The sequence below is a fragment of the Corapipo altera genome, unplaced genomic scaffold (assembly GCF_003945725.1).
Source record: "Corapipo altera isolate COAL_440 unplaced genomic scaffold, ASM394572v1 23b, whole genome shotgun sequence".
In the NCBI taxonomy this organism is placed as follows: Eukaryota; Metazoa; Chordata; class Aves; order Passeriformes; family Pipridae; genus Corapipo; species Corapipo altera.
In genome coordinates, this window is record NW_020884885.1 from 12,661,015 (window position 1) to 12,685,450 (window position 24,436).

At 34.8% G+C, this 24,436-nt stretch overlaps 1 protein-coding gene across 5 annotated transcripts in view; it reads left to right on the forward strand.

Moving 5' to 3' along the window:
* LRRC4C (leucine rich repeat containing 4C) overlaps window positions 1–24,436 on the forward strand; it is a 493,056-nt gene that overhangs the window by 373,612 nt on the left and 95,008 nt on the right. For 4 of the 5 annotated variants that reach the window (XM_027642107.1, XM_027642110.1, XM_027642111.1 and 1 more), the window contains 2 exons: window positions 16,558–16,642; window positions 17,761–17,879. The gene's annotated coding sequence lies outside the window, so the exon portion shown is untranslated. Of the gene's footprint in view, window positions 1–14,811; window positions 14,888–16,557; window positions 16,643–17,760; window positions 17,880–24,436 lie in introns of those variants that run through there. The other variant, XM_027642112.1, reaches the window with a different exon arrangement.

The following is a 24,436-nucleotide window of genomic DNA, read 5'->3' on the forward strand; positions in this document are numbered from 1 at the left end:
CTTTTAGTAGAATTTAAAAGCTGATAGAAAGAGGCAAACTGTATGCTGAAATCCTGCTGTCCATCTGCAGCACAAGTCTAGCAGAAAGGAACAGCAAAATCTTCTGACATTCAGTAAACCCCGTAAGAGGTCTCCAGAGGGACTGCTTCTAGGAGTTGAACCATAACCTTTTTCTCTGTGGGCGTCTCAGTCTTTGTGTCGCTGCAAAAAAAATGCTAGCCAGTGCTCTAGACTTGATGTTGCCTATGACACTGGCATCTTTACCCTTGAGAGGTAAGATAAACATGCTAATCTATTTCATATAGATGAGAAAGAATGCTGTCTTCTTGCTGGTATAGATATAACCCAGGGTTTTCCATACTGTTACCACTATAGGGATGCATATAATGCACCCCCATCTATCAAAACACAATTGTTTCCCTGCTAATCTGTATTGTAACTTGCCTGGGAGAAAAGCACTGGTGGTGCTGTGATTCTAAGGGGGAAAATGAGTGCTGTCCTTTTTGATGCAGGTGACTTAAGAAAATAATAGAATAATGTATAGGTCTTTGTCTGCAGGCAGTTTTCAGTTCCCTGAAATTTTGTTAAAGGTATTGGGCATGTTCTTCCAGGAATAATTTTTGTGGATTTGCTGTTGATTAAATTCTGCACAGCTAAACAAAATAATCGGCAGTATTTACCAGATTCTAGAGGTGAGATTTTTCAAATTCAGACTTTTGAAATTTTGAAAACATAGCTGGCTGAAATTTTCTGCACCTGAAAACGAAGAAGGATGTATTTTTACAGGCTGCACTGTTGAGTACAAAATGAAATATTTTGATGAAGGAAATCAGGACATTATTCATGTCACTTATCCACAGAGGAGATGCATCTAGAAAGTTACTTTACAATGAAAAATAAAATATTTTTATGTTATCTGCAAAGTTTATGTAACAACATTTGAGAAATAATTTCTCTGTTCATATCCTGAAGCCACTGCCCCTGGAAATCTAGAGGGACCCTTCTCTCTGAGGTATTATTATTCATTAGAATTCATAAAAATAGAATGTTTTACATTAAATGTTTATAATTTTGACAAGTTTATTAACACTGGTAATAGTTTGGACCATCTTTGTGTTGCTGCTTGAATCAAGCCAGTCTATGAGAATAGAAGAATCAGTTTCTACACTTAGAATACTTTACAGTAAAATTGTAAATCTTTGTTCTTGGCTCATCGAGAGAGCTCTCAAGATTTTCAGAACAAGAAGTAATGAATCTTCCTAAGCACAGAAGACTACTTTCCTGACTACACTGGTATAACTTTGCATAATTGGAAGTAGAATAGCTGGATATTAGAATAACCCATATAGTATAAATGTCCACGTACCAGTTGGTATTTACTTCTGCTTTAAGCCACACACTACTCAATTAAAATTTTTTTAACTATACATTCTGCTGTTTTGATTATAAGGGTTGGGAACATTTGCAGTTTCTTCTGTTCTCTTCAAAGTCGGTAACTTTATCAACTCTACCTATGCCAAATACTGCTCTGCAGCATCTGGCTGTTAAGCTGTTTAATCTCCCTGGGACAATCTTGATTTAAATCCATGACTAACAGTCATATAAAGATATGTCCAAGACAGATGTCTTTCAGCTTTTGTAACATTTGATATTGGTGTGTATAATAAAGGCAGTCTACTTCACAGACCTTTCTTACTAATTTTTTTTTTTTCCCTGAAACTCATCTGGAAACAAGGTTGTGGTTTAAATACGTAAAATATTTAGTTGTCTTTCTGAGCTAGGAGAGTTTCATCTTGAGATCTTCAAGACACAAGATTTAAGGTATCATTTTTTTCACATTTGAGTCTTGCTGCTTCAACCCTTGTAGTTGTGGAGACCAAAACTATACATGTGTCTTGAAAGGATAGTTCAAAACAGTAATAAAAAGCTAGTATATATACATGTACTTGGCTAAATCCAGTGAATAGATTTCTAACAAGAAACTATATGAACATTAGAAAAAAAAATAGGCACTATCTAGTATTATTGTTAGCTTTCTAATGATAGTTCTTAGAAAAAAATATTGAAGCAGAAATATTTACCTTGTTTCTAAATTCAAATATTTCCCTTTTTCTTTTTAGAATAATTATTGTTTTCCTACTTATGTTCCAAAAGGGCTCCTACCTCATTGAAAATAACCTAACTATTTATTTGGGAATGACAGAAAAATTCATCTATTTTACGCTTAAAGCAATTATAGATCTTAATTGATGTGCTAATGAATACTTTTATATATATATAAGAAATGGAGGTTTGCTTAAAAATTTTTGAATTTTAATTATAACAATTCTTTAATTTGAAAATTTAAATTTCATATTTATTTTTTGACATCAGTATTTTTTTTTTGTAATATGTTGATCCCTATTTCTAAATGTGACCCCCAGGGCTCAGTTTTGGGGCCAGTCCTGCTTAATGTCTTCTTGATGATCTGGATGTGGAGATTGAGTGCACCCTCAGTAAATTTGCAGATGACACAAAGTTTGGTGGGAGTGTTGATCTGCTTGAGGGTAGGAAGGCTCTACAGAGGCATCTGGGCTAAGGACAACTGTGTGAGGTTCAGTAAGGGAAAGTGCCAGGTCCTACACTTGTGTCACAACAATCCCAGGCAGTGTTACAGGCTGGCAGAAGAGCAGCTTGAGAGCTGTTCAGTGGAAAGGGACTTTGGGGTGCTGACTGACCAACAGTGTGCCCAAGTGGCCAAGAAGCCAATGGCATCTTGACCTGTACCCAGAATAATGTGGCCAACAGGACTAGGGGAATGATTGTCCCCCTGTACTTGGCATTAGTGAGGCTGCACCTTGACTACTGTGTTAAGTTCTGTGCCCCTCACTTTAAAAATGACACTGAGGTGTTGGAGCATGTCCAGCAAAGAGTGGCAAGATGTGAAAGGTCTAGAAAAAATAAATCTTAAGAGGAATGACTGTGGAAGCTGGGTTTGTTTAGTCTCAAGAAGAAGAGGCTTGGGGGGACCTCATCGCTCTCTAGAACTACATGAAAGGAGGTTGTAGTGAGGTGGGGATAAGTCTACTGTGCCTGCAGTGAGAGGACTAGAGGAAATGGACTTAAGCTGAGACAGGGGAGATTCAGAGTAGGTATTAGAAAAAGATTTTTCACTGTTAGGGTGGCCAAGCAATGGAATAGGTTGTCTAGGGTGGTAGTGGAGTCACTCTCTCTGCAGGTGTTTGAGGTATCTGAATCTAGCACTGGGTGATATGACGTAGTGGTTTAGGGGTTACAGGAGTAGTGCTGGGTGAACAGTTGGACTTGATGATCTTAAAGGCCTCTTCCAATCATGATGATTCAATGATTCTAAAACTATATAGCTTTTAGGTTTTTTCCATTGAATAGTTCTCTGCCTTTTTTTTTCCTGTCCCTCAAAGGAAAAGCTTTGCTAAAGCATTTCTTTTGCAAAATTGATTTTCAGTTTTTGAAAAAAAAAAATCAAAACAGACTTTTTTTGCTTTTAAGATATTGAACTCCCTTTTTTCCCTTTTAGAGGAAACCTCTTTCCTACAAATGTGAACAAATATCCATTGAATAAACAAATAATTTAGACATCAGTAGCTATGTGATACAAACAAGGAAAGATAAGTTCAGAAACATAATTAATTATATCTGGAACCTCAGAGTTAGTTCTTTGCAACAGCTTTGCAGATCTACCTGTAGACTACCATGTCTGTCTTTAATGTATTTTTGACAGTGCTCCTGTATACACAAATCAATAGCAAGTAAATACCAAAGAGTGCAACAATAAAGCAATATAGAACACTGGGACATTTGAAATTTATGTGGCTTTAGATTAAATTAAACAATGATGTATGATTCCAATACATTCTATTGCTTATATGCTAAAGATCTGAATTCTTTTAGTACTTCTGTACTCACCTGTTATACATAAGATGCATAGACTTACGTCTCTTGAAGATGTAATAGTCAAAGCCAAATTCTAATGGCTGTAAATATCAACCATTACATTCTATCTGTTTCATTTTGTAAAAAATGGTGTCATGGGAAAAAAAAAAAAGATGGCGTAGCCTACTACAAATTTTTGGTGGTATATAACTACCCAAAATGGCAATGTGACCATACAACAAACATTAACACTTTTTCTTGTAAAAGGAACTGCAGTTTCATAAGCAACTTTTTATTAGTAAGAACTTTGAATACTGGAATACAGATCAAGCAAGCACTTAAAAGACAACCTGCTTATTACCCTCTCATTACAATACACTGTGTAATATTCATGACTTCGAAAATTATTTGGGTTTTGTATCATTCCATTTCAGGGCAGGGGGGAGTGTGGGCAATGATACACAGAAAGCGTTTCTGTTGTACGAAAATATTTTGAACAGAATCTTCACCTGGGAACTGCTCAGACCACATAATATATTGCTGATGAATGATAATCACAGCTGTTAATTTTTTGTGAACATTAATCTTCCATTTATATAAATTAAGAACATTTTTTAAAAACACAAATATTCTTCATATTTCCATTTTTCCTATTAGCCATTTCATATTTCAGTTGTTTGTTTTCATCATGTCATTGCTGCTTCATGTGTCTACTCAACATTACCATAGTATCCTCTTAAAATGAGCAAAGAAAAGAGTAAAGGTGCAGGAGAAGAATGGACAAAGAACTCTTACACACCAACAGCTTTTTTTTGGTTATTTGATGCTTTTTCTAAAAAAAGTTGTGTGTTCTACCTAGAGCTTTAGAGAAAACAAGACATTTCAATACTCTTGAAAAATATTGTTACTCGGTTCTCACTCTTATTTGATATTTTTTAATATTTTATATACACTAACAGGGAGATATATATTTTTTTACAGTCATTTGAAGTGAAATTATCTCAAAATAATTGTTATATTCATTGTTTTTTATCATGTTAGTCATCATATTTATTGAGTATGCTGTAAACATTTGTAATTCACTGAATACCAGTTAAAACTAAAGCAGTTTTTCTTTTTTTCTCTCTTTTTATGTATCTCTATGATCTTTTTTTTGGTTTATCTACTCTTATATTTCTTGTCAGTCATAATAGATGTTACAGATTTGTGCTGTGGGTTTCAGTAGAAGTCTTACAAGGCTTATGCTAATGCTGCCTAGACTGTTTCTATTTAAATTGTGAGAATGTGACCTACTTTCATCTCTGTCACTGCATCTGCAGATTCTCCTATTCATGTCATATTAATTCATCCAAGTTTAATGATTGTCCTGCCTCATTAGCTGGGCTTACAGGACACATATGGGAGACCTCAACGAGGTCAAAACTCATTTTTCAGTCATACCAAGAAAGCTGTCACCATGTTTATTATGCCCTTTGTGACCCAATGATCTCAAGTAAATATTTCTACTAGTTATTATTAATGGTTGCTGAGATACATTTCACAAAGTTTAACAAAATCACTTTGTGATGGTTTATCTGTACTTTAATGATGTGGCTAATATTCATTCTTATACCTGCAGATGCAGCAGCAAGAATTGAATTTTAATACTGACTCATTTTTTCCTTGAGTACTGAATAGAAAAAAATATCTTTCACTTTCAATTTGTGTCTTGATGCTACATTTCATTACAACTTTTGCCAAAGTTTGATACTTTTTGCTCCTTTGTAAATGTAGAAATTTCTTGAGTCTCTTTCACTGGTATTTGCTGTTTTTCCTACCATCCATTAGCTAATTAGTAGAATAGAAACCATGTAACATGTTTTACTGAAAAGAACTGGAGTGGACATAAGATATTTCACGTAGCTGTCCTTGAAAGCAACTGGATTTGTCAACTCAGTATTTAGATTCTCTGGAATATCTCAGCAGTTTCATAGGGAAATTGCCTCAAAATCTTTTTAAAACAATGCAGCTTCATTTCCCCTATTATTTTCATAAGCAATACTGCTTTAATTATTAATGTCAGCATGGCATGGAATATAATATTTCTTAATTATAGAAAAAATAAAAATGCCTCAAGTTACCCAGTTCATAACAGTTTTATGAGCAACTGCTTATTTGATCTTTCTGACCCCAGACTTATCAGTTCTTATTTTGTCTACTTATGGGTGGTTTGCAAGGGGTTAAAGAATGTAATTATTGCATGTTAGGATGGTAAATTTGGCTTTCTTAGTTGTTAAAATGCTGCATGCTGAGTGGAGATTATGGTTCCATAGCAAGATTTAGTTGGCATTTATTCATGGTTATTCTTGCCACACTACAGTGCAGTTGAAATACAATACTTCCGATAAACAGCAATGTACATACAAGATCAGAAAAATGTCCTGGAAGTTAGGTGCTTGAGACATGACTGATGCAGACCATCAGAAACCTGATTGTGAAAGACATAAATACTTCTTGCCTATTAAGATGTTGTCGGTGTGATAAGTATTAGACTATAATTAGTTGATATACACATTGTTTCGACAGAGGAATTATTCCACATATGGTTTGCTAGTAACTTATCAATAGGAAGTCTTCTTTATCTTAGCAGCTGAAGTAGTCCACTGTACAAAAGTTTACCTAAGAGCTATAGACTATTTAAATCCTCAGGTAGAATTTAAGCGATTTGTAAATGGTTGCTAGGCCTTCTGGTGGGTTTCTACGTGGCTGCATATTGTACTGAAGGGATAAATGAGGATCTTTGATAGTAGAAGTATTATGTGGCTACTGAAATACAAACTGTATTCAGCACACAGTTGGCTTCAGCACATGGCAGACAGTTGTCTTCACTGCTTTGGTGTTGAAATTAAAGAAAAGCACATTATCCTAAAACTACAGAATTATTAAATTCTCATAAAAATTTTTTTAGAACTTGAGAATCTCAGTGCTTTTCACTGAGATTATTAATTATCCTCCTAAGGAGATAATTTTTTTGTTTGTGTTTTTTGTTGTTGTGGTGTTTGGGTTTTTGAGGAGGGGTGTTTGTTTGTTTTTTGTGCATTTGTTGGTTTGTTTTGTGGGTTGGTTTATTTTGGTTTTTTTTTTGTTGTGGTTTGTTTGTTTGTTTGTTTTTTGTAAGACACAGTACTGTACTTAATACAGAAGCTTCAAATGAGAAAAATTAATGGAAACCAAACAAAGAAAAGCTAGATGGAAAATCATAATGTTAAGCATAGACAAAACCATCTGAATAACAAAATAATAGCTGTGTTATTAGAATGATTTGAGAGTTACTTAACACTGAACCTGACAAAGCATTGCAGAATATGAGGTAGAAAATAATCCAGAAGTACGTGAGGATATGGACAAAACATTTATAAACTGATTGACATTTTCAAAAGGAGTTTCTAAACATGTACATGGCAATATTGGCAAAACAATTTTTTTATGAATAAGTTATCTTTTAAGGGCAGATTGTGAATCTGTTAATAATTAGGATTTTGAGGTTATTGAAAATCTTTACATTTTAACCTTTGAGTTTGTGTAAAGCTTTTTTTTTTGAAAGACACAAAACATGAATACATGTATGTTTTATGATCGTCCAGCTAATCCATTTAAATACAAAATGCAAAAACAAAAGTATACTAGGGTCAAATTAAAATAAAATTTTCTCTTTTTTTCTTCCTACTGAAACCATTTTTGAAAAAATAATTTCAGACCAAAAGCCACGGGTTTTTTTGATCTCATATGCAATGTTATATTTTGCTCTGGATTTCTGAAGGTTTTAATGTCTTTTTTAATTGGTGTTCAAAATACAAACCTATTCTTAGTTTTGAAATGGTGAATAGACTGGTTTGTGCTAGTTTTCTCATTTGAAAATATTGATAATATATTTCTACTATTTACAGCCTCTCTTCAGAGTCTCAGAATATAAAACAGCAGTGATTTTCCCCTGGATTGCAAGAATGACTTGTTTTCCTCAAGCAGCAACTGTATAATAAAATATATTAATTAAACACGTGGCTTAAAGTAATGATGGTGATTTTCAAGAGACAGAGAAACTGTTTACACTTATTTGGGAGCAAGTTCGTGAGACTTCAGTACAAGAATATCACAAAAACTCTCTGAGCTAAATATTCTGAAATTTTTGCTAAGGGAAATGAATCGATTTTTCCCCTTGGTACTTAGTTCATACAGATCATTACAACATGGCAAATCCAACATATAGATGTGTGCAAATTCTCCAATTCTAGTGGCAAGGTGACTGTTTCTAAATTCAAAGGCAGGTTACTTTTTTACACAGAGGAAAACAGTTTCATTTGAGTGGCAGCTGAAGTTCATAGTAATATACTGAATTAATTGTCTTGCTTTATTTAGCAATGAACTGTTCTTTCCAAGACAATGAAGGCACCAAGTATGGTTTAGGACAGCTGGATCTTGACCTTTTTTTGTTTGTGAGTCAAAACAGGAGAGGGAAGTGTGATCATGAAAGGTTTATCTCTGCTCCTTTTTACAGCGCCTTGAGCTCATGTTATACAAATTCATGTAACTTTCATGTCTTTGAAATATTTTCATTTCCCATTAGGAAATTCTGGGGAACCTAGGAAGAAAGGAAATATTCTTCCCTGCCTTGCCATCTTGTTCCTGAGATAGCTACCACAGCTGTTATATGCCATGCTTCCTATTTTGATGTAAATTTCAGACTTTCTCATATAGTAAACTACAACAGAATCTGACACAGACTAAAGATTTTTAGTAAACTGCAGATTTCCTGAGCTTGATCCCACAAGTAAAACTGTGCTGCCTGTACAGCTGCAACGAATCACACAACCACAGAATGGGTAAAGTTGGAAGAGATCACTGGAGGTCATCTAGTCCAAATTCCCTGCTCAGAGAGCCTGCATTTGTCTTTGTTGAGTTTCAGAAGGTCCCTCTCTGCCCATCTCTCCAACCTGTCAAGGTCCTTCTAAATGGCAGCACAGCTCTCTGGGTTATCAGCCACTCCTCCCACCTTTGTGTTGTCAGTACCCTTGCTGAGGAGGCATCTGCCCCCTCATCCAAGTCATTAATGGATAAGTTAAACAAGACTGGTCCCAGCATTGAACCTTGGGGACACCCCTAGTGATAGGCCTCAAACTAGACCCTGTGTCACTGATCAAAACCCTCTGAGCTATGCCATTTAACCAATTCCCAATCCACCTTGCCATCCACTCATCCAGCCTACACTTCTTGAGCTCGCCTATGAGGATATCATGGGAGACAATGTTGAAAGCATTGCTGAAGTACAGGTAGGAAATATCCACTGCTTTCCCCTCATCTATCCAACCAGTTGTCTCATCCCAGAAGGCTATCAGGTTGGTTAATCATGATTTCTCTTTGGTGAATGCATGCTGACTACTCCTGATCACCTTCTTATCTTCCACACGATTTTTTCCAGAAATAGGTGGGACTTTACTTTAATGTTTCAGGGGAAGTATATACGTTCCAGGGATGGCAATAATTCAACTCATAAAGTTTTACAACTTTCATTTGTCAATTGCAGATTCTTACATCTGGTAGAAAGGCTAGTCTTTGTGGAAGATTACTAGGCATGGAACTGTGGTCTTCAAAAGGTTTGTTTCATACTAACAGAATGACTGAAGTTTATTTTAATACACTGTGACTGAGACTCTGTTGCAAAGTATCTGTATGGCTCAACATTGTTAATCAAATAGTTTTGTTTTCAGTGTCTGAATTTGTGGCAAATTCAAGTGACATTAGAATGTTTTTGTTTTCTCTTGTACTTTTCTAGTAACTTGAGAATTATTCAAGGATGAATTGATTTGGATGTATCAGGATTTAAGATAAGGCTGGAAAATGTAGGAAATGCAGGCATAAAATGTGTGCTTTGTAATTTCAGGTCATACACATACAAATGTTTGGAAAAGTCTGTGTGCAATCACTTTCTCCTATAAAGTGACAGTACACAGCAACAGATTTCAGTGTCATTAGAGTGGTTATTGAGGGCAAGGAGGAAATCAAGGGCTGACTTATTTTTTGCTGAGTTTACCTGGAATGGGGGACTTACAAGTTCATTTATTTCTGTTAGTTGATTTGAACATTTTGGGATTGGAATTACAATCAAGATTACAGTTTGAAAAAGTTTGTGGTTACCTGCTCTTAAAGCTAGAAAGTTTTTTCCTCCACTCTTCCACTTTTCTTCTGCTGTTGTGAACTAAGCTCAATTTTTGCTTTAACTCATGCAGATGCCAGTTTATAATATATGCATACAAGTTAGTCTTGCTTATTTTGTCCTACTGGCTGTGTTCTGGAGTAGGTACAGGACTGTAGAGTTACGATTTTTTATTTTCTTTTCTGTTAGGAGTAATTAGAAATCAGTCTTGCTATTTTTAAGGCTTCATGTGAAATTTTTATTATCATTAATGCATATTTTAGGAGTTGATGACAACACATCATAACTCTTGAAATAACCCATTTAGTATAAATCATGTGCAACCCAGTAGATATAAGTTAAAACAGTGGTCTGCAATTTCACAGCTAGCCTTTCACAGCTTTGTGGTCATGTCTTATATACATGGGAAAAAACGGCGTATGGAGCCAGAACTGTATTCTGCTGCATTTTCTGTCAGTCTCACCTTTACTGAAACCTGTACAGAGTAAGTTTCTTGATGAAACAGCATTAAATGAAAGATCCTTTAGGAGATCTTTACAACACATAATTGTTTTTATTGAACAGGTAGTAGGAAAGAAAACCATTTGGTCTCCTTTTATTCTAGTTTTTTAATCAGCTGATTTTGTTTCAGATTCCTGCTTGCTATGATAGTGCTGGCAGGCAGCATAGGAGACTGAGTGAGACATCTCTATTGCTTGTCTGAACTTTGGCACAATAATGACAGTTGTCAGGAAATACTTCAATTTATATGCTGATCCCTAATAGATTTTTCATGTCTTCTGATAATTTAGTTTTCTCTTTCCTCATATGATACCTGTTAAATTCTATCAGTATCTCCAAGTTATTTTCTCTAGGTTAATATTTTAGAGCTGTATTTACACAGAGAATTATTTTTATTCTGCTTGTAAAGAGCAGACAAAGTCAGTGTAAGCATACACACATGTATGTATGCATAAAACAAGTACAGCTGACAGTCATTTTCTATAAGTGAACAAATAATCATAGAATTGTAGAATATTCTGAGTTGGAAGGGACCCCCAAGGATCATCAAAGTCCAACTCCTGGCCCTGCAATTCAGCTTTTCTCATAAAAGTACTCTGACAAAGTCATTGTGTGTACTTGCTTGAGCAAGTGCAGTAGGAACTGGCTGGTAATCTTTAGAAATATCTGAGAATAAATCTTTAGTAGCCATTTGGCCTCCCACTTCAATAGACCTACACCGTGTTTGATCACAGACTATCTTATACTTTCTCAGTTTTTTCAAGTATCATTTAAAAGCAGAATTTTTTATAACCTCAGTAATTCTGTGTCATAATCCATTCATAATCTAAAATTACCTATGATTAAATATTGTATTTTGTATAATTTTATTTGGATTAATATTTTACTTTCTGTAATCTTAAATATCAGTATATTAGAAAAATCTTTACATAATTTTAATCAAGATTTTAAAATACTTGCTGCATGTTATCATTCATGAAACTTCTTTTTAGCCTGACTTCTAATAATTCAGAAACATATATCATATCTAATAACAGCATAAATTTATGTAGGCTAAATTAGGAATGTTTTGTCTGGAATAATTCAGTGTAATCTGAAATGGAAAACACAGCTGCTTCTGACACATTCAGGTAATAGTTATACTGTAACAGTTATATTTTGTGTGTACTTAAAAGACTGGAATTTGAGCTAAACATTTCTTTGTTGGATAATTTCATTCCTTCTAACTTGGTTTTCAATAGTGCATATATCCAGGGAGCCAGAGTATCACGTGGAACAGCAGGATGTCATTAAAACTCACAGAACAAAACTAGATGTCTCACAGTGCCCAGCTGATAATTTTGCACAATTGTCATAACTTCTGTAGCTAATCTTGCTGAGATACTGGAGATACAGATGTTCTCTGTTCATTCTTAATTCCTTGATCTCACCTTTTCTGGTTTTAGAGATGCCTTTTCAGTATTTTCATTCTACATTTAAAAGTCTATTTTGTTCCTCAGGAAACATTTCTAGTGCATAGACTGGCATAGCTGATGCTGTTTATTCCTCTGACATCATGTAGTAGGCTGCCATTCGATTGACATTGGTTACCATCATTGCAACGGTGAATTCAGCTCCCAGGGCAGCAAAGGCAGCATTCCTAAGCCATTTCTCTCTCCCGGTACCTCCCAACTTTCACATTAATAATAGGGGAAGAAAACCCCAAAACTCTGGGGTGGTAAAAAATCAGATAAGGTTGTCAAGAGAGATTGTAGGCTCTTGCAGGTGTTGTAGGTGTTGTAAGTCTCCACTGGATGTGTCCTGAGATATCTACTCTGATCAGATCTATTTTGAGCAGGAGAATAGACTGGATGCCCCCTTCCCTTCCAAAATTATGACTCCATAATTTATTTTTTCCTTGTAAATATTAACAAAAAACCACTAAATACCAACCCCCAACAAAACGCAAAATGAGAATCTTTAGAGAGAGCATGACATACTGCAACAGTGTATTTCTCTCTCCGCTATTTGTTTTCAAGTTGCTTGTTTGTTCCATAAAAAGCATAAAGATTTTTTTATACCAAGTTTTCTAGAAGTCATTGGATAACAATTCTGAATGTCATGAAAAATTAATCATACATGGTGCAGTGCTTATTGAAGGACACTGACTTTTTAATGAAGATATGAATATATAAATCCTTTCTTGTTTTCAGTTTGATATTCATCCTGACCTTCCCATATCACGTTTCCCATCAACCATGTTGTCTTAAATTGCTAGCTTACTGTTGTGCTCAAATTGTTCAGTGAGTTAAGAAATGGTCACATTATGGGAACATGTTTTGTACTGCTTAGACCATTAAATTCCTGATCAAGTTAGACAGTTTTGTTCAGGTCCTTTGATATCGGTATCTTTTGAATAATCATAAAAAATTATGATGATACTTATATGGTTGCATTTTGCCTACTAAAATTTTAAAAGAAATGGAACAAGAAACCAAATTCTCATTCTTAATGTGAAAATTCTGTGTGGTACTACTGTGAATCATTTACCAGAATGAGGCTGGTACATTTTGTTGGTCTGTAAGATGGTTCCTATGCAATAATTTTAGACCCACTGATGAAAAGACCTGCATCAATACAACCTAATGTGTGGGTGTTTTGCTAATTTAAAGGTAATAAGCTTATAGGGTCTTTTATATATATTGTAATATTACTAATAAATTCATATTCTTGATGGAGGAGCATATCATTAGCTCCTCTTAGCAGTTTCCTAGGAAATGCTCTGCACCTCAATCATAATTGCTCAAGCTCTTGGTCTAACAAGGAATATTACAGTGTGATTTTTATCTTATTATCCAGTGTATTCTAAAAGAAACCTATTAGCATGAGTGAAGTATAGATAAGGTTTGAAAGTGCTGATACCAGCTGCTAGAAGGTCTCATGCAGGGCTGGTTGTAATGGTACTACAGTAATGCTTTCTGACCTGCTAAGCGTGTTTGAGAATTTTTTCTCTGAATTGCTGCTGAAGTTTGACCTCAAGTTTTTTATTCTTGACTCGTGGTCAGAAGTTTATTAAAAAAAAACAAAGAAAACAAACCAAAACAAACTAACAACCAAAAAAAAAGGAAACTCCAAACGCCTTAAAAAGAGAGTGCTGCTGTATGTGGGGAAAGAAAACAGAGGGCAGTGGAAACATTGAAGAAGTTATCCCAATATTGCAATCATTTTAGAGATGGGGGATGGAAAACGGATTTTTCCATTATGATTTCATTTTCTGCAAATGCTCAAGGAAGCATATTCTTATTGGAAGTAGCAAAAAACTTTTTGTTCATATGACCTTATTTTCAAATATATAAAAACTAGTTTTATTTTTTTTATAGATATAACTTGAGATTTTCTTATTCAAGAACTTCAGACTGCCTTCTTTGCCTAATTGACTCATCTTGTGTGTGTGTTTAAATCTGATGCTTATATCTGATTTTCTTACTTTGCTGCCTTATTTCTCTTCGTTCTTCTTAGGTGATTTTAGATTTTTGTATTTGTGCATTCTCTGACCCTGCAGATTCTACCTTCTCTTGATTATCCTTTTTCCTCAGCAAAGCATTGTGCTAACACCCATATCCATATGACTGTTTACGCGTTTGACCTGTTCTTTGTTCAGATCACTTTCTGTAAGACCAATATATGGGGTTGAATAATATTTAGTGAGTGAGTACTTTGCATACAGAATTCTGACTCCATCTCAGGAAGCCTTTTCAAATGTCTTCATTTGTAATGAATGAATTTTGTTGGTTGTTAGTAACCAGGTGATGATCCCTCTACCATGTGCTGCCAGATCTGTTTCACAAAGAGCATCAAACCTGTGCTTGGATTGTTACTGAGGTATTTCCCCCAAATGACCTGTGCCTCTGCAGTCCCTCTCAGTGCTGTTCAGCACTGATAATGTGCATGCTCTCTGCTGTGCATTATGACAGTCTGAGTGACACACCATGCAATGAATAATAATGTGTCATAGCTGCAAGTAGTTAGAGCTTCCCTCACTTCTAGCACCTTGCCTAATGTGCCTTTCCCACACAGTTTTGTGACAAAGGGCTGAGATATATTTATATACTTGCTCTCATTTAACCAAAGCAGAAATTCTTGTCATTCTAGAGCTTAGCATACAAGGTCTTCATCAGCATGGTTGCCCTATAAATATCCCACTTAACTATCTTACAGAATCAAATCCCAAAGGTGGGCATGGGTATAATACAGAACTAGTCCAGAGAAGACATTCCTGAAGTAGGAATGTATAAAATGCAGATGTTTGAAGTTTTCTGCAGCAAGGTAGGGAAGAAGTATCTCAAATATTTTCTCTGTCTTAGTATTAGCATGTTCTGGAAATAAATTTGTATCTCTGAATAAATTGTCTAATGTGTTTTCTCTCTGCATAGAATCATCCTAGTCATGACAAGTTTTAGTTTGTTTTGAGTTTTTGAGGTTTTTTTACTGACCAGCAGGCTTAATGACTGACTCATATCCTGCCATGTACTGCCTCCCACCTAATACCATACTGACAAGCTGCTGGTTTTCTTCTGTTCAAGAGAAATAAGAAACAGAAATTAAGTCTTTCAAAAAATGCAGTAGCCACCAATATCTTGGTATGATTAAGCTGACATGAATGGTGCTGACTCCCTGTAAGATATACTCCCTAACCCTACAAGGTCACATATGGACCTTAGACACTTCTGTTATATTAGCAAGCAAACAAACAGTGTTCTCATCTGAAAGGCTTTTAGAGATGAAAACATATGGTAGTTAGCTGATTAATACACTTAGACAAAATCTGTAAATCACAGAAAGTTCCAAATCCACATGTTTAAGCACCCGAATACCTTTTGAAATCTATCCTAGAGTCTATGCTTGTAGAATCAAGTCAGGTTTTGATGTTGTTCAGAAAAGTTTAAATTGAAAAATTTCAGCAAGTTCAAATTCTTATGTGAACAAGAAGAATTTCTTGTCTTAAACACGGTATTTTAATGGGAAAAATGCCAGTGCCACTCTGCCTACAAACAAGCAGAAAATCCTAGACTATCAAGTTCAAGGACCAAACTGCATCTGTCTCTCTAAAAGTATATGCTTCCCAATATCTAAAAGCTAGTTTATTGCAGAATAAATACATAAATTTTCTCAATTCTTTTAGTCACAGATTTTTGAAAACTTTTTTTTTTTAAATATCCATTCTTAATATGTTTTTGACCATAGAAAACCCATGCCAATTACATTTAAACACTGCCATTTGTCATGAGAAACCTGCATGAATTACAGATATAGGTATCTGTATAAAAATTCTAGTAAAGTGTACTGTATGTACTTAAGGACCACAGATGGTTAACTCCTGGTTCCAGACATATGCCTTCATATATGGAGTTATTAAATGTGTTTTCCAAAAATGATGATTCATTTTCAGTTGGTTCATCTTTGGAAAATGCATTTTAAATGGAGCTGGATTTAACAAATATTACTGTGCCTGCTTCTGAAAATAAGGCCCACTTGTAACATTTTAAATGAAAGTCCATATCCCATGACCTCCTGATTTTTATAAAATATATTTGTGAATAAGCTATGGAAAATTTTTTTGAAAATTTGTAAACTTCAGCCTCCTGTTTAATTTTCTTAATATTAACCCTTCTTATTGTTGAAAGACTGTAAGTACTGTAATCTTTGGTGCTAATACTACTTCTATCTCTTAAATTATAGATTTATTTACATTTTCACCTAACACACAAAGGACTGTAAAGCAAATACTGTTTCAAGGAAATGCAGGCTCAATGTAAGCTAGTGGAAAAGTGCAAAGGAAGAGAAATAAAATGTCTGAAAAACCCAAAAAGCATTTGGTACAAGTGTGGATAAAATCCAGACTTCTGTGCATTACCTCTTGTGTTTTTTTCCCTGATCCCAAACAATCCTATAATCATGATGTGCAGCTTCTTAAAACCATGTTTCATCCCTTACAGGTTTTTTATCCTGTTCATCACCAGAAATAATCCCTTAACAAGAAACTCTTCCATAGACTGTGAAGATCAAATCTGATTCAGAAAGGTGAGTTTTGATTTAACACTGTACCATACCACCTGGGAATGAAGAAGTTTGGAGAGATGGTAGGAAAACTGAGCCTAAAGTATCATTGATTAAAAAAAAGAAGTACACTTCAAATAATCATTATTTATACCGTCATTTTCACCACTTGTGACTGACAGGATTTCCTAACTCCTTATCAGGATTTCTAACATATGGTCAATAAAGAATGAGAGAAGTTCTCAATCACAAATTCCTTCTAGAACTTTTCAAAGGATCGTGTCCTAATGGAGACAAAGAGGTTTCTTTGCATTAAACCTGTTTCCTCTTGTTGTCTCCAAAATATAGAGTTACCTTTTCTACTTGTAACCTTTCCAGGGCTTATGTGAAAATCCAGTGCAAATGGGTCTTGGCTATTCTTCCACTTACACCGCTTTATGAAGTGAAAGTTATGGAATAATATTGTATTCTTTTTAGAAATGACACCACAGTGGACTAGACAGACTGTTGGTCTGTTCTGAAGTGGCAGGAGCCAAGTAAATTCCAAAAGAATTTCGAGAGGCTCATTATTGTCTTGTAATTTTTCATCCATCTCTTTAAGATTATACTGAAAGATGGTTTGATATTTCATATTTCATACACTCTTTAAATGATGTACAGTTTTAATGGGCATGTGGAGATAGAAGGGAGAGCTGAGCACTTGGTGAGAAAATCTAGACAACCCAAGACTGAAGAATCATTTTTTAACTAGCCTATACAATATTTCAGAATATTTGTGAATATAAATATGGTGCTTCCTACCTTCATTCATTACTAGGTCCTAAGTTGTTTCCTGACTTTTTATCTGTCTAGTTTAAGTCAACATCTGTTAAAGTACACTTGTATGACAACACATTCAGGGATCTTAAATTATTTAATATCAGATATTTGCTCCTAAGGTACAGAAAAGAATGAAAATTATTTAGAAGGGTGGGGTTTTACCCTATTTGCTTCCTTGTATTTTTCCTATTTGCCTTGCCTAGTGTAGTGCACATCATGGTGTGGTTATAGTGCTACATCATGCACTGATACTACTGTAAAACTTTGCTCGCCCCAGTCCATCCTGTTTAACGCACTCAATAAGTATTATTTCTATTTTACAGGCAGGGTGGCAGGTATGCAGAGAATCATATAATCTATCTTGATGATACAATTCCAGTGAGCCCTGGCTATAGTAATTTCGATGTCTACATCACTAGTTGCAGTCCTACAAGCACAGAAGGTAAGAAAGTAGGTTCTTACATGTATTGTATGCATTATAGTATTTCAATCCATTTGAATTTAGATAAACCTGAAAAAAAAGTTTATGTTGTTTTCTGTTAGGCAAGGATAAACCATTAGTGATTTAAGAAAAAAAAAATAGAAAAGAGAAAGGAGTTAAAAAAAAAATCACTGTGAAAGTTCATGGGGTTCTTTTCACATTGGCCAATAAGTGCTAAGTGGAAATTTGTATGATGTGTAAAATTGGTGCCTCAATGTTGGCCATAGAAGATGCTGAAGATATTTAGTTGAAATAATTTATTTTATATGTACCTGAAAACAGATCTTGAAAATTACGGTTATCTCCTTGAGTAATATTATTTTTGCCAAGAGATTTTCTTTTTTATTTTTTTCCATTTTGAAAATTTGCTCTTTGTATGGAACATTTCTTTTCTGCCTCAATTTTTTTGAAAGCTGTAGCTTTCTTTAGGATCTTGTGTGATTAAAGCAAACTATTATGGGTTTTTTGTGATGAAACTTTTGAAATCTTCAATGTTACTTTTCTTTTAGCTCAGAAGTTAAAATTAAATATTTTTTCTTCATTCGAGAATTTCACTTTGAATGTGTGCTATATATGAGGACCAGGTAGGACAATGTGGCTCTTAGGTTGTTTCTCAGTAAAGTTTTGAAACCTATGTGGTTAAGATTTTGTTATCGATAAATGCAAATTGTATTTTCTAGTCACAATAACTTTGCAGGTAAGAAATTAAGATGCCTGATACATTCATCTCTTTGTCAGAGTGTAATACTTTTGCTATTTAAAATTCACTGAGAGAAAAAAATGCTGTCATACCGTAAAGATATTATTTCCAAAGTAATGCATCATTTCTCCCCAAGTCTAGTTGTCTATATTCTTAAATTTTACATTCTTAAAAATTCAGTTTAAAAGACACGGTCCTTCTTTTTCACTCTACAAACATTTTCCAACTTCAACGATTCTATGATTCTGTGATTCAGAAAACCAAATACATATTAAATGGGGCGTGAATATAAAATGAAGGACTATGCTCTATTCTCATCTACACCTGCATCAATCTGGAGGTGCTCCATTGAAATCAAAGGAGTTATTCATCCCTGTGGAGTGAATTTACAACAGTTTAATGTCAGTGGCGCTCAGTTGTGAAAAGGAGAGAATTCACCTAGGGTAGAATTCTAAATTAGTGCTACAGGAAAATGACAGGATTCGAGTCAGATTTTTTAATGTTGAATACAACAGTTAATTTCAGTCAAAGGAATTCACGTTTTATGAGTTGAAAAACATGGCTATTGACAAGAACTGGAAATTGGAACAGAAAAATACAAAGCCATTCTTCTTAAAAAAGATACTCTGTGAAACTGTATTATTTAATTCAGTAGAAATTTTGTCATTGGCCTCAGTGTACCCCTCAGAATTCTTCTGTTGGGTACAAAGGAAGCTTTTGCTATTTTTTTTAGTATGTAGTTACCTTTGTGAATATGTATATAAGGATCCTTACCCAAACTCTTATATTATTAGCCTAACTTATACATATGCCCTGGTCAGAATTGTAACACAACAATTCCAAGAGCAAAAATTAGGAAAAGCTTAACTTTTTTTGTTAGTAGATTTTCTTTTTCTTATTTTTCTTTCTCAAAGCATCATCCATTTTAGAAAAAAAAACAAACCTCTGCTAGTTCTGAGTTGAATGCTAGACACATAATTCTCCTAAGCACACAGGTGAACAAGAGAAGCTAAGAGCACTTTAGTAAAAATATATTTACCAACTAAGTATGAGGCTTCTTACTTTCCTTCTATGTAAATACTTTTAAGAGCTATTAAATTACAGAATCATAGAATACATGAGGGTGAAAGGGACCTTCAAAGGTCGCGTAGTCCAACCCCGTTGCTCAAGCAGGGCCACCTAGAGCAAATTACCTAGGACCATGTCCAGATGGCTTCTGAATATCTCCAAGGAGGAAGACTCCACAACTTCCCTGGGCAACCTGTGCCAGTGCTCTTTTACTCTTACAGTATAAAAAAGTTTTATGATATTCAGAGTGAACCTCCAGTGTTTCAGTGTGTGCCTGTTGCCTCTGGTCTTGTCACTGGGTACCACTGGCTCCATCCTCTTTGCACCTCTCTCCATATATGTGTAAACGTAATAAGATTCCCCTGAGCCTTCTCTTCTCCAGGTTAATTGTCCCAGGTCTCTCAGCCTTTCTCCGTAGGAGAGATGCTCCAGTCTATCATGTTCATGCTGCTTTGCTGGACTCTCTCCAGTCTGTTCATGTCTGTCTTGTACTAAGCAGTCCAGAACTGGACACAGTACTCCAAGTGTGACCTCACTTGGGCTGAGTAAAGGGAAAGGATCACCTCCTTCAACCTGCTGGCAATGCTTTGCCTAGTGCAGCCAAGGAAACCATCAGGCTTCTTTTCAGCAAGGGCATGTTGCTGTCAGCAAGGGCATGTTCAGCTTGGTGAATTGGCTGTCTGTGCATAATGGAAACTTTGACAATATATGGGATTCAGTTCCATAAGCAGTAATTCTAGAAAGTTTTTCTAAACAACAGTTGTTTCTAGTAATGGATTGTTAACATAGAGGATGAAAATTTGTACAAGTGTACAGCAATTCTAAACTTGTCCTATTAACCCAGCTGCACAATGAACATGCAATGAATATCCAGGAGTTTTGAGAATATGGTTCACTTCCAAAGGGAACAACGAACCCCACCATTTAGTTCCATCTTTACCAGAAACAATAACTATTACAATAATATGAAGAGTTGAGTTTATTGAATGGTCATGTAAACAACCATGTGCCAAAATCATATGTGTTGTGATTTTACTCAAATTTTCCTGAAAGGAGGATATCTTTTCTTTTATTTCTTTCAAGGCACTATGATACAATAGAAATTACCTGGGAAACAAAATTTCTCACTAGAACTGTAAACATCAGAAAAAATATGTGAAAATTAATAAATGATGCAGCATCAGTCAGCTGCTTATTTTGATGGATATGCACCTGATTTTAGTGTGTGTTGTATTAAAAGAATTGAACAATAATCAGTGAAATGATATAAACAGGAAATTATGTACTGTGAGCTGTGATTACATTACAAAATTTGAAGTATTCCTGCAAGATTATGTATGACATATTTTATGTAGCCTGAGATTTTTAAGACCTCTTTTGAATTCCTAAACTGATTAGTGAGCTTGATCCTAAATCTGTGCAGTCAAAAGTATATTTGCTAGCAATAATTTTTGTTCCCTTTTGAAAGTAGTAAGCTATAAGAGAATGCAAATACTCTCTTCATATGCAAACAGATTATTGACAGAAAACCTAAATAGAATAGAAAGAATATTTTGTTCCAGACTTTCCTTTATGATTTCTTAATTTTTATTGAAAATGAAGGCAGGGCTGTCACTGACTTTGGAAAATCTTGCAATTGCTTTTCACTTTGTCTAAGCAAAGTCATCTGGTTTCACTCTTTTCCTTAAAATTGGGCTATGCTTATTCAATTACAATGTTTTTCTACTTCTTTATGTCAGAATCTCCTTTCCTTAAGTTTTAACCATGTTTCTCTTCCATCAAATGTCTGAAAATTTTGAATATCTAGTCTTTTCCACTAGTGGCTTCCAGTGCTATTCACACAGAACTACAGAATTTGTCCTATCTGTCAGGAAGGAAAAGGTCCTTTATAATGGTCTATTGTCCATGTTTATTGGGTGAAGATTTGCCAGTACATACGTTTGAGTTTTGTTATCCTCTCATACTCAGGATTGCGCAATCTTGTTACACTACACCAAAAACAAAGTTCCTTTGCCAGTCTGTGTTTAGTTCTCTTCACAGTTCACTGTTTTGACTCATGGTGATCTTGGTCCATAAGAGGAACCAGAACTCAGTGGCCTCTGCTGTGTGCTTGGGATTTTGTACCACAGCAGCAGTGGCTATTCTGCATGTTATATGGTAGCACTGCCAGGGCAGCTCCCAGGCAGGGAGGAGACCAGGTAACAGCTGCTCTTAACAGTTGCTGTCCACCTGAGTGTGCTCAGAGGTGGGCAATAACCATGAAGAATAGTAATTCCCTAGTTTAGGAACTGAACAGAATGCCCTAGGATATTTCTTCTGTCTCACCTTGTCAGGGCTTGTAAAACGTTGCATGGTGCCTATGATCCAATGTTTTCCATGGTGCTTTTGAGTATCAACTCACCATGTTGGATGACTTTTGTGAATTGATATGTAGGGAATTGATATCGTTGGCTGGAAAATCTGCAAAATAAGAGATTTAAGACAATATAAAATCAATATTGTTTGGAGGTAACAACATATAATGCACTGCAGGAAAAATATAACACAAGTCCCTCCAGAGTTAAGGATAGTCTTTTAACGTTTGATTAATGAATGAGTTATTGTGGTAATACAAGAATATTTGTTTTAAGTAGGTTTCACACATAGGTAGCATGCATGCTTGTAAAACAGATAATGCAATTATTTTTTTTTTTCTTTAGTATAAGGACATTTACTTTTTCATGTAGCATGACACGTCATCTTATAAATATCACAAATTAGGTGACTTTAAATTTATTTTTTAAGAAGCTAATCATGCTATCTCCTGTGTTTATTAGGTGATAAAGCCTAATCAATGTATTAAAAATAACAAACTTTAAGATAGAAGATCATATCATAGCTTAGAGTATGTTTTTCAGTCTTGATACTGGATTTGTATTTAGTCAGATCTAGGCCAGATCTATATTATTGTCTATTTAAGTACTGTTATCTGTTAAAAATGTGTATTTTGATGTCATTTGAATAATATCAAAATTAGAAAATGTACACATTTCTACTGAAAGTAAAATATTAGTTTGTATCAACAGAGATACTGTAGCTATTGCAGATGCTTTTATTAGAAAAAGTTGTGTCTTCTGTACCTGATGCCCATATATTTGTTTAATTTGGTTATAGAATCCTTCATTTTCACTTACAGGCTCTTTAATATTAGCAGGAAACTTTTTAAACAAACAGTAGAGAAAACATATTAGGCAGTGATGTTTTTATTTTTCTGGGAAAAGGAACAAGTTTGTGGTTTTTTTTGATTTTGAGCAGTAAGAAGAAAAAGACTCTCATAAGACGTTTGTAGGCCCAAAATACACCAGCAGCATCAATGAATAAGACAGGAATAAAATAAGCTCACCAACTGAGAAAAAGATTGTTACTTGTCAGCAACTTCATCTCCTATCACACTCGCAGCCTTCTCCAAAAATCCCCAAAGACTTTTTTAGCATTCCTGAAAGACTGTTAGTTTTGGGTTATTAATTATTACTACACACTCAGCCTTTCACCCATTGTAGGTAATTTATGTTTGCCATTGATTTCAGTGATAGTAAGATTAGATGCTAAATAATATAACAATGATTTAGGGCCTGGTTCCAGTTGCTTAACTTATATCTGGTAGAACTTTCTCACCAGCAAGCTTGTTGAGTCAGTAGAATAAATCTGAAAGTCAGTGTTAATGATTCAGTAAGTGTTACTTGACTGAACTCAGCTAGCTTATAGATTTTGTAATTCTGGAAAAAACTTCTAATATGACATATAATTTAAAAATTTATTTTATTTTCAAGATGCCAGTTTCATACTGAAGCTGAAGCCTAAGTAAGCATACCAAACATAACTTGACTATTTGAGAGAGGACCGAACAAAGAGCTAGTTATATTATTATATACATGGAATAACTCAGAGTTATTGCTTAATATTTAAAGTTTGCTATAATTACCATGAAAGCACCTGACATTCTCTTTTTGGGGCTTGTGCGGAGGAGTTAGATCTATAAATAATTTATTTCTGATTTTGAGAGAGACAAATGCCAGCACATACATCATCTATATTCTGTTTCCACGAAGTGGATAGCATATCCGACCTTATACAGGCAAAGTTTTCTGTAAAATTTTTATTGAATTTTGATCCCTGAAAAAAACCAAGACACAAGCCCAATTCTGAGCATTTTAGGTAACATAAATAAATACATCTAACATAAGTAGGTAAGTACATAGTGAACATGGCAGCACTTCAGTAGTCCAAATTACAGAACCAGTTTAGAAAACTCTAAAATACTGGACAGACGTCATTCTAATCTAACTGTGTCAGATTTGATAGATGAGCCTAGACATTGTACTCTTGTGTTGCTGTCACTTAACAGCTCACTGGAACCATGACTTAAACTCACTGAAATCTTGAAGCACTTCAAAGGCCTTTTGCCCTGGAACAACTGCTAAAGTGGAGTTTTAGGTAATTAATATGTGTATACAAGTTTTGAACAAATACTTATTTCAGTAATTAGAAAATAGATTGTCTTTCCTTGCAAATTATTTACATTGCTATATTTTTTGCGGAGGTAATTTTATACCTTGTTTCATATTATTGTCACGCCTCTGCAGTTGTGGCTGGAGTTGGTACCTGTGGATACTGGTTGCTCTGTACTTCTTTTGCAAAGACAACTTTATACCTCATTTCATTTTGCTGTCATTTCCTCTGCCTCAGAGGCTAGGCTGGTACCTGTGAATGC